Source organism: Triturus cristatus, chromosome 8, assembly GCF_964204655.1.
Source record: "Triturus cristatus chromosome 8, aTriCri1.1, whole genome shotgun sequence".
NCBI classification, from domain to species: Eukaryota; Metazoa; Chordata; class Amphibia; order Caudata; family Salamandridae; genus Triturus; species Triturus cristatus.
Genome location: NC_140591.1, coordinates 1,665,596,228 through 1,665,603,433, shown reverse-complemented (window position 1 = coordinate 1,665,603,433; position 7,206 = coordinate 1,665,596,228). Strand labels below are relative to the sequence as shown.

General features: G+C 46.5%; 1 pseudogene; it reads right to left on the bottom strand.

The window, feature by feature from the left end:
- Window positions 1-351: 351 nt before the first annotated feature.
- Window positions 352-1,695, bottom strand: LOC146808523 (splicing factor U2AF 65 kDa subunit pseudogene; annotated as a pseudogene).
- Between the last annotated feature and the right edge of the window lie 5,511 nt (window positions 1,696-7,206).

The following is a 7,206-nucleotide window of genomic DNA, read 5'->3' as shown; positions in this document are numbered from 1 at the left end:
TTTGTCTCACCAATGAGTAAATGTCATAGACAGAAATTAAGGAAAAAGACAACATCTGCACTACAGCATAACCACCACAGATATTTCATGGTCCTTTGGAAGGAAGGAGCACTGCCAGAGTATTGACAGCGGAGGGCTATGTGAGTAGAGTATTTTTTTTTATTATGGGTATAATGGGCAGCGCTCATGGAAACGATATAAAAAAAATATTTTGCCATAAAATATTAACACTTTGCAAAAAGGACCAGCAAACGGTCTTTGGAAGTTCCTCCTTCCCTCGCCTTCAAAATTTGCCCCAAGGCACCCCCATTTTCCAAAAAAGTTGTTGGGATTTGTAATATTGTCCAGCTTCTACCAGAAGTCACGGCGGTGGTACCCATCTGGGTCACAATATTTGGTGACCACCACTCTGTTAGCAAATGTGCGGCCTGTGACTCCCTGGATGGCTTTCTGGCAATCAAAGTCTGAAGTGAATTCCACATATATCTTGCCACAACCAGGTACCTCAACTCCATCCACAGTATGAGGTATTTCTATGGATTTATCAATGCTTAATTACTGGATTCTTCTCTTAAATTCTCCGCTATCTCTTCATACTCCTCATTGTCTAACAGTCCTTCAGGTAGCACCATGTTCATGAGGCATAGTACCTCAGTAGGGTGACCACCCATTTGCACCTGTAAGCTCATCAAGCCTGGCACCGGCAGAGTCACTGGTGTTTGGTTTATCATACTTAGGGTAGCATTTTTAATGCCAACACTTGCTCTTTGAACCACAAGCTTCTTGTCACCCAGCTGCATGCCGTTTAGTCCAGCTATCGCCTGATCTGAGATGTTAATATCTACGTACTCACAGAAGGCATATTCCTTTGACAAACCAATAGCACTGTCTTTCACCAAGTTAAACGCTTTCAGAGGCCCAACAGAAGTGAGAAGCTCCTTGACCTGGTCATCATTCAGGTAGTTGCATAAACCTCCAATAAACAGCTTGTGTGCAAAGTCAAGAACGACGGTAGATACCACACCTGGTACGTATACTGAATGGTTCTCAGACATGCCAGAGAGTGGCTGATAATCATTTGGTCGACGGATCTTTAAAGACTGCCCCTGGAAAATTATGCCATCAAAAGCCATGGCCTCTCATCCACCGAGCGGAACTCCAGGAAGGCAAAGTTTTTGCCAGCACAGGATTTCCTACAGCCTGGGTCAAACCTTCAAGGCGCATATGGGCGTTAAATAAACTCATCATGGCTTCCACAGTGATTCTGAAGGGGATATTTCCAACTTAGAGTCGGTGGGCCTGTCTGGTCATCTGGCTGCTGGCGATGGGCACAGGAGTAGGGGTGACGGCCAGTCCATCTGGGGTTGTGGTCAGAAGGAGAGCTGTTGCTGGAATCTGACCCGCCGTTTGCATGGCTTTATACTACACTGATGTGATGTGTTCAAAACCGGGAGGTGGGACATCCCAGTATTTGCAGATCTTCTTTTTCTTCTCAGGCCTGGGGGACCTGCTGTAATGTATATGGTCCCAGGAGCCACTACACTGGTCCCTGCCATGCCTATCCCTACTGCAGCTACGACGCTTTCGATCGCAGCTCCTAGAGCGACTGTGAGGTTGTTTCTTGTGATGGTTCTCCTTGTCACGTTCTTGTTTGTTTTCATTCAGTTGCCACTCAAACTAGTTGAATTCGGACATGTTGGCCAGGGTGATGTTGGTAGCCACGCTACCGGGGGCTTCTTTGGATCCCTCCCACCGTAGCCAAGGATGGGGTACAAGGTTGATGCATATATCAAAGACTCTGAAGTGATTTCTCTTGGCAACAATGTTCAACATCGATATGCAGCACTAAAGACGTTAATCCTTGTGTGGTGATAGTTCTAGCATTAAAGTTGCAGGAAAGGTCCGATGGATAAACACACAAGAAGCGCTGGAGTAAATCACACAGAGGAAATGGAGGAAAAGTCTATAGTCTTTGAAGGCAGGGATACTTGTACCTGTTTTACTACTGTAGGAGGTTTAGTGAGCGGCAACCTGATATTGAGTACTTAGCCTAGTTCTTGAACTTGTCTGAAGTTTGAAGATCTCGAAGCCTTGAAATAGGGAGATGCGGGGGGGTCCGGAGTAGCTGTACAGGAGGAAGAAGTTGAGGGAGCTGGTGCAACGGGAGGCACTAGTTTAGATGTACTTGTAGGAGATTGGAATGCTTCTGGGTTCTGGCAAGATCCTGTAGGATTCAGGTGAGTGGGGAGGGTGAAGCTTGTTCTGCAGGGAGAAAAAGAAAGTAACGATTTGGGTTTGCGTGGGGTCTATATTCTCTCTCGAAGGCTCAATGGATGTAGCTAGATCACGTGAGGCACATGGCTGTCTGGAAGGTTGGGGAAAACCACTTGTTTGTACACTCTCTATGAACTTCCAGAATGGGCAGGTGCAACTTGTTGATTGGACCCAAATAACAGGAAACAAATGTATTGTTTTCTAGTGAAAAACAACACCAAGGCCCCAGTAACAGTGAGATCAAGTCTTGCCATTGGCTCACGGGATTCTGGGGACAGCTTGCAGGGATTTTATGGAAAACCACACCAAGGCCCTTGTAACAGCGAGGGCAGTTCATTGATTGAGCGGAAATGCTTGCTGGAGTCCAAGCATAATGGAAATTACGGCTGCTGCGGAAGCATCAGTCAGCGGAGAGCTGCTGCGGAACATCAGTTATGATATCATATCATAAAGTGCCATGCGGGTAGAGCAGCATGAGCCCTGTGAGCTAGGCCCACTACACATCGGACGCATGAGGGGGTCGTGACACAGCCCTTGACTGAAATACTTGAAATTCTTTATAAATCGCTTAAATAACTGCATGTAAATTGCCGATATGTCAGGAAAGTAAATATAAGCTGTAATGCCATTGGGCAATTTTAACGGGTATATTCCTAGTTGTTGTACATAACTCAATATTTGAGTTTCCCCTCCCACCCAGAGTAACCTGCAATGCTGTTTTTGCTACCTACTTAAACAAATTGAACAGTTCAGTGGGACTCTTCTAATGCAATTAATGCCACTCTCGCTCTTGGTACAAGAAAGACTTTATTCCATTTATTCTCCAAAATAGGTGTCATTCAATACATGAACAAGCTCAAATTAGGGGCAGGCGATGCATCGCTCAAAGTTGCAGTGGTGTGCGACATTCACAATGATACATGGGTGGTAGGGGTGAGTCTAGGAAGGGAGTGTCTGTTGTTCAATTAAACTAGTGCATGCATTTTGGACTGTTTTGGTCTTTTAAAGTCCTGAATCCTGTTATGTTTTGTACCCTGGTTCTGTTATTGGGCATTGGAAAAGTGAATTTGCACTTGTAAATTGAAATTAGACATGTAAATGGCCTTGTGAATCAGCCCATAATGATGAACCATTAAACAGCATTGCCCCATAAACGAGATATTGTAGAATGTGTGTGGTTTCAGATTGGGCCTTTTACCATCAAGGCCTGAGTTAACATTGACACGTCATCACTCGTGTAGGTGTCTCTGGACGTTTTCCTGGTAGAACACATTAGTGTTTTTAAAGCAGTCTTAGGCCTTTTGCCTTTCTTTACCATGATTATTTTTAATATAGGGTGGCTGTGGCTGGGTTGGGCTATCTTTTTAGGAAAGTGTGAAATTGAATTTGTGATTTTAATTGTGAAATTGAAAATTGCGATTTCCTGTATCTCCGCAAAGCCCACTCACCCGCACTATAAAATATAACGCTCAAACACTCGCCTTATGCGAGATTCACTCACCCGAGAGACACCGGTGGACGCCATTGCTGTTAGCGTTCTAGTCGCCTGCACTATATAAATGCAGGACACGCAAGCGCGCAGCGCGCGCGCGCAGCGGGCGCGCCAGCGGCGCGCCAGAGGCAAGCCCGTCTGCGCCCGTCCGCGCCTCGGTCGCGCCTTGCGCCAGAAACGCTGCTCAAAATTGCACCGACAGACTATGCTACTCTAGAGATACCCTTCTTGAACTGGGGAACAGGTCACGGGAGGGACAGCGACAGGCATTATCTTGTGGCTTAATCAACAGCAGGTCACTTATTAAACACCATCAAGACATCTATAACCTGCTGGAAGATTTAGACCTTGACTTGCTGTTCGTTACTGAGACTTGGATTCATGCTGACTCCTCAGTAGAACTTGGGCTAGCTTGCCCCACTGGATATAAGATCATCCAAAAACCTCGTATATCTGGGAGAGGAGGAGGGGTAGGACTAATCTTTAAGGAACAGTGGGACTGTGCTATGCTACCGATTGAAGCCATAGCAGGCTATGAAATTATGGGCTTTTTTATACAGGAGGCAAAGGGGAGAGTGCTATCGGGTATGGTTTGCTACAGACCTCCGGGTGCGGACGCTAATCATCAGGCACTGTTGGATACCATTGTCGCCTTGACTTCCACACACTCCAGAATGCTGCTCTTGGGAGACTTCAACCTCTGGGAAACAGGGAGCTCTGGAAATCATCTACAAGCCCTGATTTACACCGGTGAGAACTGTGGCCTCCATCAGTTGGTTCAACAACCCACACATGTGGGAGGCCACATACTCGATCTAGTTTTCGCCAAACCCTCTGAAACCGAAGTAATTAGTATTACTCCACTAAACTGGACTGATCACTATTTAATACAGTTCAGGATTAGTATACAAGAGGATAAACGGGTTGTGGACAAACAAGCGCGTTTCAGGTGGGGAAGGGATTGGGCTAAACTCTCCAGGAGAGGAGCATCCTCCTTATTCCCACAGTCCAACCTGTTTGACCCAACGGCTACACCAGAAGAAAACTATACTAGTTATAGTACTTCCATTAACTCAGTACTAGAAGGACACATACCTAAAAAAAAACTGAGAATGCGTTGTACTCCTTCGGCCCCCTGGTTCAGTGAGGAGCTTAAAGCGTTACGTCTTGTACGCAGACAGACGGAAAGAAGCTGGCGCAAACAGTACCGGGAAGCTGACAGAATAGCCTTAAAAATCATACAACTGCAATACAAGGCAGCCATTAGGGAAGCTAAGGCGAAATTCTATGCCAATTCCATTCTGCAGGCACCCAATGGAACCAGGGCACTCTTCAACATCGTTAGAGACCTCAGTAACCCGGGCTGTATGGCCAGTACTATCCAGCCATCACAAAACTTGTGCAACAAAATTGCTACTTTTTTTGTTGAGAAGGTCAACAATATCGTGGGTGGCTTCGATCAGAATGCTATAGAGCCTTCCACGATTAGCGTAGACATCAGAAGAGAAGTTACTCTGAGCCATTTCATCCCCCCTACGGAGGACTCTTTTCATGAGTTAGCGCGGGAGATTTCATCAGGATCACCCTTGGACCCCCTTCCGGACAAGATCTGGAAGGAGCTCGGACTGGCCCAATTCTCAGATCTGTGGCAAATTTGCTGCCAATCTCTGAGTGAAGGCATTGTGCCAAGCAGGTGGAAACAGGCAATGGTCACCCCATTATTGAAAAAACCTTCTCTTGATCCCTCTGTGCCGGCTAATTTCCGCCCAATTTCCCTGTTGCCATTTCCAATTAAGATCTTGGAAAAATTAGTCAGCAAATCCCTGTCCAACTTTTTTGAAGAACATCTGATCTTGGACAGGGACCAGTTTGGCTTTCGGCCTGGGCATGGGACGGCAACTGCCTTGATTACCGTTCTGGACAAACTTCGAATGCGTGCCGACAGTGGATGTTCCTCTGTGTTGGTACTGTTGGACATGTCGGCAGCATTCGACACGGTTAATCACTCAGTGTTGCTGGCAAGGCTAGAAGATATGGGGGTGACAGGTCTCGCCTTGGAATGGCTACGGTCTTATTTGACGGATCGTCAACAGGCAGGGACATTAACACCTTTTGTTTCCTCCTGGACCCCGGTTCGCCATGGAGTACCTCAGGGCTCAGCTATCAGCCCTATACTCTTTAACGCCTATCTGAGACCCCTGATCCCTCTAATAAAATCTTACGGGATCGAGGTGGTTAACTATGCTGACGACATCCAGCTAATGTTCTCCCTGGAGGGAGAACATGCAGTGCCCATGAATTCCTTCCAGGCCTGCATGCAAAAAGTCTCAGAATGGCTGAGAGCCAATTCATTGCAGCTGAATGCCGGGAAAACGGAGTTACTACACTGCTGTGCTGCGAGACTGCCTAAACATCTCTTGGGTGAGTTCCGACTTTTGCCGGAAGACGCCCCGATACTGCCAGTAAAAACAGTCCGTAACCTGGGGGTTATGATGGATGAAGATCTCCAGCTGCAATCCCAGGCGAACAAGACCATAGGCACCTGTATTGCCCTACTTAGAGCTTTGCGCCAAATCCTTCCGCTCCTCCCTATTGAGACTAGATCTCTGGTGGTCCAGAGCGTGATCCTAAGTAGGCTCGATTACTGTAATTCATTGTTCTTGGGTGCCTCTCGGTACACTGTACAGGGTCTGCAAAGAATACAGTCCGCCGCAGCCAAACTGGCCTTGGGAAGACAACGTGACTCCTCAACAACACTGGCATTGAGGGACCTTCACTGGCTCCCGATCAATAAAAGGATCGAGTTTAAATCATTGGTCATGGTGTACAGAGCCCTCCATAAAATTGGTCCTCCTCCTCTGTGCGATAGATTCTCATGGTACGAACCAAAGAGACTTCTTCGGTCCACCAGCCAAAGTCTGGCAGTGGTTACCAAAGTTAAACGCACTAAGACGGGAGGCAGGGCATTCAGTACGGCGGCAGCCCGCCTTTGGAATCAAATCCCCCAAGATCTACGCCAAGCCACATCATTGCTGAGCTTTAGGAAGAATCTTAAAACATGGCTCTTTGGCAGAGATTAGAGGGTACATTCTTGGCACTACGGCAAACGTTTCTACTGTCTCAGGTTTTCTTCTATAGTCTCTCAGCGCCAGGATGCCCGTAGGGCGACAGACAGCGCTTTAGAAGAACTTTATACAATACAATACAATACATGAAACTGAAGTGCTGGTTGTTGACTCTGTATTACAAAACCTGGGACTATCCAAAGCCTGCAGAAAATGACCATCTTGAAAGGAGAAAACATCGAAGATGATAAAAAATGAAAATAATTGACATTCTAAACTCTCAAAATCAAAATGTTACAAAGATTGTTAAAGCTGCAGCTGATGAAAAAAAGGTGCCCTTAAAAGATAAAACCTTGGCTTGTGGTGCAAGTGGCA